Source organism: Cylas formicarius, unplaced genomic scaffold, assembly GCF_029955315.1.
Source record: "Cylas formicarius isolate icCylForm1 unplaced genomic scaffold, icCylForm1.1 PGA_scaffold_8__14_contigs__length_24414737, whole genome shotgun sequence".
Classification (NCBI taxonomy): domain Eukaryota; kingdom Metazoa; phylum Arthropoda; class Insecta; order Coleoptera; family Brentidae; genus Cylas; species Cylas formicarius.
Window position 1 is genome coordinate 419,301 of NW_026844361.1, and position 10,484 is coordinate 429,784.

The window sequence follows — 10,484 nt, forward strand, 5'->3', positions numbered from 1 at the left end:
ATACTATTTCCTACTACCAGACAGTGATTGTTGAGATCAGGAGATAATATAGATAAGAAAGAATGTGGACCTCAGGATCGAGCCGTGGAGTACTGTTAGCAATCAATTAGGTAATATATAAAGCAATTAAAAGTTACTTTTTATTTCCAATATCTTCACATAGAAAATAAAAACTAACACACAAACTAAAAGAATTTCCACTAGCAACTTACAAAACCACCCTAACCATAAGGATTCCTAAACCGGTAAAATTAGAAAAACGCAACAGAGCATTTAACGGGCGCACGTTAGGTGGCGTAATTAAATAAATGTACTGTAATATTTAGTAATATTTATATAATAAAGTTGGGGCCGAGTCTTGGGGAATTTTTAAAAGCGAGGCGTACTTAATAAAACTCATTTCTTAGACAATAGTTTTCCCAAATTCTAGTTCCAATACCAATTATATTACGCCTCGTCTTCATAATTAAGTATAACGTAGTACCTCCCGCTTCAAACTATAAAGTTAAAGATATCGATTTTTTTTTGTTCCCTGCACTCCGCTGGCATCGGTCCATCATCCCGGCGTGTTACGATCTTGGTATACTACTTAGTTCATTAGTAATCATTCTTATTTCGTCTGTAATACAGCGTGTTTTCAATCGTGTGCGAATTATGCAAAATATTGCGAGTCTAGTGTATCTCAGGAGATGCTCCAGCCCAAATGTAGAAAACGCTATTCCATTGAGACTAAGGCGCAATGTTTATTTGACTCTCGTTGAACGTGGTGCCAACAAGCAAGCATCTTTAGAAGAAACGGCCACATTGACGAAAATTCCAACATCAACTGTATGGAAAATTGTGAATAATCCCATTTCAGCGAGGAAAAAAAGAAGCGATGCTGACATTTTCTCGAGTGTAGATGAAAGTGATCAAGATATAATACGTCGTAAAACAAAGCGTGCCTATATTAGATATATTAATTAAGAGACTTGAAAAAGATGAAACCGATGTTAAATGTGGCAGAACTACCTTATGGAAGTGCATTCAACACATGGGTTTTAGATTTAAAAAAATTGACAAAACGCAAGTTTTAATGGAATCTTTTAGAATTTTGAAATGGCGACTGGAATATCTAGAAAAATTAGGATTTACAGAGAACAACAAAGGCCAATTATTTACTTGGATGAAACCTGGTTCGACACTTTTTAAGTAATTTAAGTACAGCTGAAGCTGACCTTACTTGAGTCGAGATAAGATTAGCTTTAACACAAAAATTCAGTGATCCAATCACTCGTGCAAATCTTCAGCAAAAATTAATATTTTTATCCAAGAAAAATGAATCTACTGAAGATTATATCCAAAAACTCAACGCCTTAGTCACAAAAATTAATAGAAAAATATGTTCCGAAATTCAAAATGCCGAAGCGAGAGCAATATTAATTTCTCAAAACGAATTAACATCAACACAAAATCTTTTGACGAATATTTGTAATGAGTTGAGAACATTACTTATAGTTCAAAATCCTCAAAATATACCTTTCAAATCCCCTCATCAAATGTCCAATCAAAATCAATTCTTCAAACCACAAAATCAATTTTTCAAACCTTAGAATCTATTCTTTAAGCGACAAAACCAATTTTTCAGGCAACCCTTTCAGCAACCCCATACCTCTAATCAAAACAACCCTTAGAACTCAAAAAAATCAGAACCCTCAACCAATCTCAGGTGTAAGTATACATCCTAAAAAGCCATTTTCTCAAATCAGACCACAATATAACCATTTCCAACCCACAGGTAAACCAAATTTTACATTTCAAGAACTAACGCACGTAGAAAACAGCGACATTAACCCCGAAACTAACGAAATCCAAGTCGACTTAACTGACCTTAACGAATAGGAGTATTACTGTAATTATGACCCAAACTACAAAAATGTTGAACAGTTTGAAGAGGAAAATAGCATCGTTGATCAATTAGAAAATTTTCAGTTAGTAGCTTCGGACGAAACAAACTCTGTTTAACCCTAAATAGTTTTCAAATAAATCATTACCCTACATCGAAATCCCTAACTATCAAATCCGTTTACTTATAGATCCAGGCTCTCATGCATCTCTTCTTAGACCCTCTTTAGCAGAAACTTATTTTTCCGAATTAATTAAACCTTACGTAAATACCCTTCAAACATGTGTAGGTTCAAAGAAAGCCACACATAAAGCAACTATCCCATTATTTACATGCTTTGGTATCACCGAACCAATTGAATTTATTCTATACCCATTTCACGAATATTTTGACGATATTTTAGGAATTAAAGATCTTTGTAAACTAAATCCAAATATTTATTTAAAGAATATGAAGTTAAAAAACCAATATATATATATATATAGAAATTCCCTTTCAATATAGACAATATTATGAATTAAACCTTACGTAAATACCCTTCAAACATGTGCAGGTTCAGCCACACATAAAGCAACTATCCCATTATTTACATGCTTTGGTATCACCGAACCAATTGAATTTATTCTATACCCTTTTCACGAATATTTTGACGATATTTTAGGAATTAAAGATCTTTGTAAACTAAATCTAAATATGAATATGAAGTTAAAAAAACAATATATATAGAAATTCCCTTTCAATATAGACAAAATTTTGACGATTACATAATAGAAATTCCCCCAAAAAACTATACAAAAACAACACTTAGGACTAATCTACCTAATAATACGACATGGATAATGCCCTACTATCGTGACGATGAAATTGAAATACAACCAACCCTTGTTGCGATTACAAATAATTCTTATATTATTTATCTAACCATTCAGACAAATGAATTTCCCTGGAAGGTAGTGTTAATAATAACTTACCTTTAGAACCATTCGAACTTAACAACTTCGAAATATTTAATTTCGAAACACCAGTTCTGAATAGTCCGATGGCAGAAAACCGAACATTTCGAAAAAATGATATTGGAAATTTAATACGACACGATCATCTAAATTCGGAAGAGAAGGAACAGCTTTTTAAATTCATAAGAAAATTCGAAAACGTTTTATATAAACCCGGAGATACTTTAACTTTTGCAAATGAAGTAAAACATACAATTAAAACTAACGACGAAATTCCCGTACATGCGAAATCATATCCGTATGTCCATAAACAAGAAGTCAATACGGAAATAGAAGAAATCTTACAAGAAGGAATAATTCAACCCTCAAGTTCCCCTTGGAGTTCACCAGTGTGGATTGTACCAAAGAGAGCAGACGCATCTGGATGTAGAAAATGGAGACTCGTCATAGACTACAGAAAATTGAATGAGAAGACTATAGACGATAAATACCCAATACCTAATATTACTGGATAAATTAGGACGATGCCAATATTTCACAACGTTGGATCTCGCCAGTGGATTCCACCAAATCGAAATGGATCCTGAAAGCATTCCGAAAACAACATTTAACGTAGAGCATAGAGATTACAAATATACACGTATGCCATTTGATCTTAAAAATGCGCCTTCTACATTTGCGTGGATTACAAGGAAAAATATGTCTTGATATCATTATATACTCGACCTGTCCTCAGGAACACATGGACTCATTAAAATTAGTCTTTGAATGATTTGCATCCTTCAATATGAAAATACAATTGGATAAATCTTAATTCCTGAAGAAATCAGTGGAATTCTTGGGACACGTGATTACACCAGACGGAGTTAAACCAAACCCCAGAAAAATTGAGGCCATTAAAAATTTTAAAATTCCCAACACTCCTAAAGAAATTAAATCCTTCCTTGGTCTGGTCGGATATTAAAGGAAATTAATAAAAAATTTGCTAAAATTACTAAACTATTGACGCATTGCTTAAAGAAAAATGTAAAAATAACTCATGGTAAAGCGTTTATTACGGCATTTAATCTTTGTAAAAATATCTTAACCAATTATCCTATACTCCAATACCAAGATTTTAATACACCCTTGGTTTTAACAACCGACCCTTCAGACTATGCAATCAGAGAAATTGTTTCACAAGGACCCATTGGAACTGATCTACCGATAGCATACCCTAGCCGATCGCATAATCCTGCAGAGCTTAACTATTCTACAATAGAAAAAGAACTTCTTGCAATCGTGTGGGCTACAAAGTACTTTCGATCTTATCAATTTGATAGAAAATTTACCATAGTAATGGATCATAAACCTTTACAATGGCTCTTCTCCATTAAAGAACCTAATTCAAAATTATGCAGGCGAAAACTAAAACTTAATATAATATTAATATAAAAAAGGTAAACAGAATGTCAACGCTGACGCCCTCTCACGACCACCAAAAGAAATACACTCTGTAGACCTAGTAAAACCCCCACTAACACGTATGTCAGCTGTATGTGAAGAAGACGAGGAAAAAGATGACCAATATTTATGGCACGAAAAAATTAAACACTTCTTCGAATCACAGGAAAGCCTGTTTGAAAAACCACAAAAAGCCCTGAATGAATTTGAAAAATGTAAACAAAAAAAGAAACCCAAAATTAAGATAATTTCGAATATTCAAATAAGACCTCCAAATACAGTTAAAAAAACACTACAACCCGAAAAACTAGAAGAACAAAATGACCCATCTATAAGTACAGCTCAAGAAAAAATAGACAACTCTGAAACGGACACGATACATTCATCTATGGAAAATCCAATTATAGAAGCTCCATACGTCAATAAATCTCTTAATACCTTTAAAAATCAAATTATATTTAAATGGACTGATTTAACACCTCATGCTAGAACAGAAAGATTATTTGACACCATGAAAAGGCTATAAATTAACAAAAACCCAATAATGAAAGAAATACAAAAGCTTTTACTAGACAATTTACCCTCAGGCACTTACTGTTTACATTTCCCTAATAAAGAACTAGAATCAGTAATTATAACCTTCCAGGAAACCTTTTAAAAATAATGCACTTAAATTCGTCATTTCTACCACGTTACTCGAAAATGTAAAGGATCAAAACGAACAGAAAGAAATAATAGAAAGATACCACAGTACAAAGACATCATATCGAGGAATGACAGAAAACAAAAAATATTAAGCAAACATAAGCCTGGAAGGAGACGTAATAAATTTCGTTAATACATGCGAAAGATGCCAAGAAACGAAATATGATAAGACATCCTTATAAAATCGATTACAAACCTACACCAGTCGGAACTAAACCCTTAGAACATATTTATATGGATATATACTCGATATCAGGACAAAAATATCATACAATGATAGATAACTTCTCTAAATTTCCATAGATTCCCTTCTACCCTTAAGGAAAGTCTAGTCGCTCTAAAAAATGAACATCGTACTAAAACGATGCAAGAGCTATTGGATATCGCAATATTAAATTATAATATAATAATAGTATACATTCTTCCCATGAGTACACTCCTTTCCAAATTCTAAAAGGAAATCTAAACTATCAATTAAATTTCGAGAAAAACCTAAATCACTTGCAAGCAGATTATGTGTACGAACTTGCGGAAATCTTTTTAATTTAATGAAAAAATAAATTTAAAACTTAATGCGAAAAAGGCAAATGTTTTAGCAAAACTAAATGAAAAACACGAAAATGACCCCGAAATACCTGAATGTACTAATCAATTAATAAATACGCCTCGGAAGTTAACACAAAAGTTTCAACCTAAGAAGATTGCCATAACAAGATATAACAAACCTCCTGTTACCAGTACATCAAGGAAACAGTTATGTTGTAACAAACTTTCATCATGTCTACTATCATGTTAATTTGACTAACTTACAAGATTGTTTAAAATTAACGAAATCAACGCTTTTAATAATGAGTTAATGATACCCTAAATAATTTAAATACGCCCTTAGGTCACTTATTAGTAACTCGGACCCTAGATCTTATAGACCAAGCGGAATCTATTAAAGCCTTTATTAACCACTCCAGTTAAAAGAATTAAAAGAGAACTCTTTAATTTCGTTGGAATTGTACAAAAATATTTATTTGGAACTTGAGACTCAGATGATGGTCATAGATATGACCAATATATTAAAATTCTTCAAGAAAATCAAGAAATCCTACACCAAGACGTATCCTCAACCCCGACGATCGTTAAACGGCTAACAAAGGACATAGGCGCTAACTACCTAGCAAAAATGACGCAAACTATAACAATAACCTCTTATTTGATTCTTACTCGACAACCTGCAAAACAATCTTCGCGTTATCGATGAAATACGAATGAATGAATGTGCAGACCGCTATCAACTTCGCCGAAATATACGTAATGCACCACAGCATTTTTAAATATAAAGAACTTAAGAATATTATCTCTAAACTTGACCCGAAACCAGGAATTCCTTTTGATAATATAATTAAATACTACGAAGTAGTGCACGCTGACGTCACGATCAAAAATGACCTTATAATATTTTACGTAGTTATACCTCTTATTTTTAACAAGCCTTATGATCTATATACCCCATACCAATTAATAATAAAATATCCATTATCAATAATCCCTACCTTTTAAAATCGACATACGATTTCCTTAACCTAAACGAAAACTGCTACAAAATCGAGAACATATCCTTATGCTCCAATAACCTGTTTAATAAAAACGAACCCTGTATTCCGCAAACAATTAATTTATCTAATCATTGTCCAATGATTCCAATCGCACATAAAGAAACCTCAGCTACCCAATTAAGTGATAATTCTATTGTGGTTATTCTGAATTCCCAAGAAAATATATATTTTGATTGCCCAAATCAACAAAGTATTGAAATAATAAATAAAGCATCTTTAATTCTGCCTGCAGAGTGTAATGTTAAAAAAATTAAAAACAATAACTATGACTTTCATAAAGGAGACGTAATTAATTTAAGACTAAAACTTCGGTCAATAGTTATTAATGAAGAATTGGTTCAAAATATCGCACCACTACAGTTGAGAGAAATTAATGTTGAAAATATAAAAGAAGACATGGGATGTGCTCGAAACCTAGGAAATCACCCTCTAAAACCCTTAACTTTTGTAAACTCTAGTGTTTCGATTACTGTAATAACTATTATCATAATTATACTAATAATAATCATTGTATTCTATTATTACCTAAAAAGAAAAAAAAATGTAAAGGTGAGCATAGAACTAAAAACTCTCGAAAATCAACCCCGATTTTCTCAAACTTGAGGAGGGAGGAGTTATTTGGCCGCTTGTGATGAATATGTCAATGCTTATTCAGCAGCTTTAATAGTATAAATACGCACGCTAATCGTAGGATAAATCAGTCTTAAAGTCGCTTTACAGTAGTAATTATTGTGTTACTTGTGTTTTAAATAAAAATGTTTTTTTTTTAAATGCGAGTTTCGCATTTCGAAATAAAATTCAATTATAAATATTTGGTTTGCTTTCAAAGAATGACGTAACACGCCGGGATGACGGACCGATGCTAGCGGCGTGCAGGGAACAAAAAAAAATCGATATCTTTAAAATGCGTATAGTTAATAAAGCTAAGCGAAGATAACGCATCGCTGACACCGCATCAAAAACCCTATTTATTCGATTGTAATATTGTAAAATGTCCTCTTAATTATTCCAGCCTTTGTATCGGCCAGTTCGAATAAAACTTGATTTCGTTTTCTGTGTAAATGAATTTTTTTTAAAACGCTCTCCCCAGTTGTGAACATTTGAGTAGTTTGAACACAAAGTGGAAGGTACTACGTTGTACTTAAAAAAACACGTAATTATCGATTCACTTGCATGCGCCAAATATTCACTTAAGCGTCTGTTTTTTTTTGTAATATATGCTCACGCGATGTCGCGTCGGCACTTTGGAACCGATCATCCCGAAAAAAAACAACAAATTGAAGACCTAAAAATTGTCGTTTATCAAATTGGTCACCGTTCGCACTGGACCGTAATGAGACATTTATTTAATTTAAGGCCAAGGAGTTTTCCTTACTCTTAATTTTTTCTGATTGCGCCGAGATTTCTAGGAATCAGTACGCGCTTTCTTAAAAATATAGACAAAACTACTAACACTCTATATTACCCCATTATATAATTTAATTTAAGTTAATATAATAACGTAATGTAGTGTAATTAATTAATTTAAAATTCTTTCTATGAAATTCACTTCTGGACATGGTACCACCTGTATTTATCTGTTCGTTATTGTTTTAGAGACTTTATTCTGATATATATAATAACAAACCGGGTAAGCGTATAACCTTTTCCCTACAGAGAAAATTTGTTGTATATAAACCACGGTAGGCACGATGCAATTTCTACTGTTTTTAAAGATTGTTTTTATAATTTTGATTTGATTGATTTCTGTCCAATTAGAGGTAATTTATGTTACATATTGAAATACAGTTTTTTTTAACAAATTGACCATTTTCACTTTTCACAATCACATATTTGGAAGGCGAAACTTTCATCTGCAATTAGATACTAGATTTGCGACGAAAAAATGAACTTTTTCCACTTAAATTTTTTTGCCACTTTATTTATATTTTTCATGGAGAAATTCTACAAGTTTATGAAAACAGAGGCTTTGCGAGAAATTTGGTTTTCCTCTAATGACCTTGCGCCATTCAACAACCAACACATCCACTGACAGATCGTTAATTAGTTTTGGCAGTTTTTTCTCAAAATATGGTTAGATCTAGTTAAATGTAGTAGGGCCACTACATTATCTAATAGCAATACATATTATCCCATATCGCAAAAATCCACTCTACAAAAGTTTTCATGTTAGACATTGCCTAAGTAAATAGAATTTGTTTATTAAATACGTACGTAAATATGTTTATAGCTTTAGGAAGATCAACAATAGTCTTCGAAAAAGCCATATAGTTAATTTTTTCTACATTCAGAGAGAGTCTGTAGCAATCTAACCGTTCCTTTACTCTGTGAAGTTCGTTATTATCTGGGCTTTTATACCATCTCAGCTATCACTGCACTGCAAGCGCAAGGCAGTATCATCAGGATATGAAATAACTCTTCCCTTTATGTTTAACAACGTTAGTCCCTTAATGTATAAAATGACAAGTGTCGGTTCCAGTACTATGCCCTTAGTATATAATTTCCGATTCGCTTGTGGTATTTCGAATTCTTGGTTTTTGTACCCACATTCAATAGTTTCATTGATTTCATAAGTCACATAAGACACTAGCTCCCGCATAACGTCACTGGAGTTATGTCCCTCAGTGAATTCAAATTGGTTTTCTAAAAGAAGGAATGATTAAAAACTTAGTAAGTCGTTCATTTAAACATATTTCTAAGATTTTCGCAATGTTGACATATTGACATATTAAATTGTGTGGGGTTTGTTTATGGGGGCGTTATTTTTCCGCTTCGTAACCTTTGCGATATTAATAAAATTGTCGATACAAACTCGTTTTACTTGATGCAGGTTCGATATGGTTTGGCATATTCTATTCTATTCTGAACGATGTCATTTAAAGAGTTCCCTTGCCGAGTGCCATTACTTGCAGACATTCTTTGAGTTAGTTCGAAATTTATTTTTGCTAGTATGTTATTTTCCCTGCATATATTTTAAATCGTTTAAATAAAATAAACAGATACCTAACTACTTTTACTTTGGTTTTGGTAATAAAATGCTATGTCGTTTTCTTATAGCCAACAATTTAAAAAAGAACTACTTTTAAAACCAACAAGAAAACGGTTACCAAAAATTTATGAACAGCTTGGTTAATATGGTCGTTTTATTATTATAAGAGAACGGAAACGCCATTTTTGTAATAAGTGAGTAATAATTTTGTTTTAACGTTTAAAACAAATACGCAATCCATTGAATATAGGAAAAACTAATAATTTATAAACAAATCAATATAAAAATTTTTATAAACGTATGTAAAATGCATATTTTGATTAGTTAAATTGTAGAGAAAAATTGATTGATTTCAAGGCGATTTCTTATGCACTTTAAAATGCATTATTTTTCTGAGTGTACTGTCTGATAGAGGAAAGACGAAAGAATACGATCTCTATTTATTTGTGTTTTTCAAAAATAAAGATTTTTATTTTTTTAAATTCTTACGTTAGTCTGGGAAAGTTGATTTTTTTTTTAAATAAAATGAACTAATGAGGTTGGTTTGTGTGTCGGCCAGTGTACCTTCGTCTACTACGCCCCGTGTCGTACAATCGACAGAGATAGCACCATTTACCGGATAATTACAGTAGTTTTCACTACAACAAGGTCGCATTTTTGAAAAACTACTGCAGAAACTCGGAAGACCGTCTTTGATTGTTATGGTTAATGCACGACATCATTCTACACTTAGTAAAAGTGTAAAGGAAACCATTCGCTGAGCAGTAAGAGGATTTATTACCCAGAAGATGGTCTAATGGTGAATTATTAAAAATTATCAAAAATTACTATTACAAAACCAGTATGCCGTATGCTACAGACGAAATAATTGTTGAAATGGATGAAATGAGTTTTAAGATTGC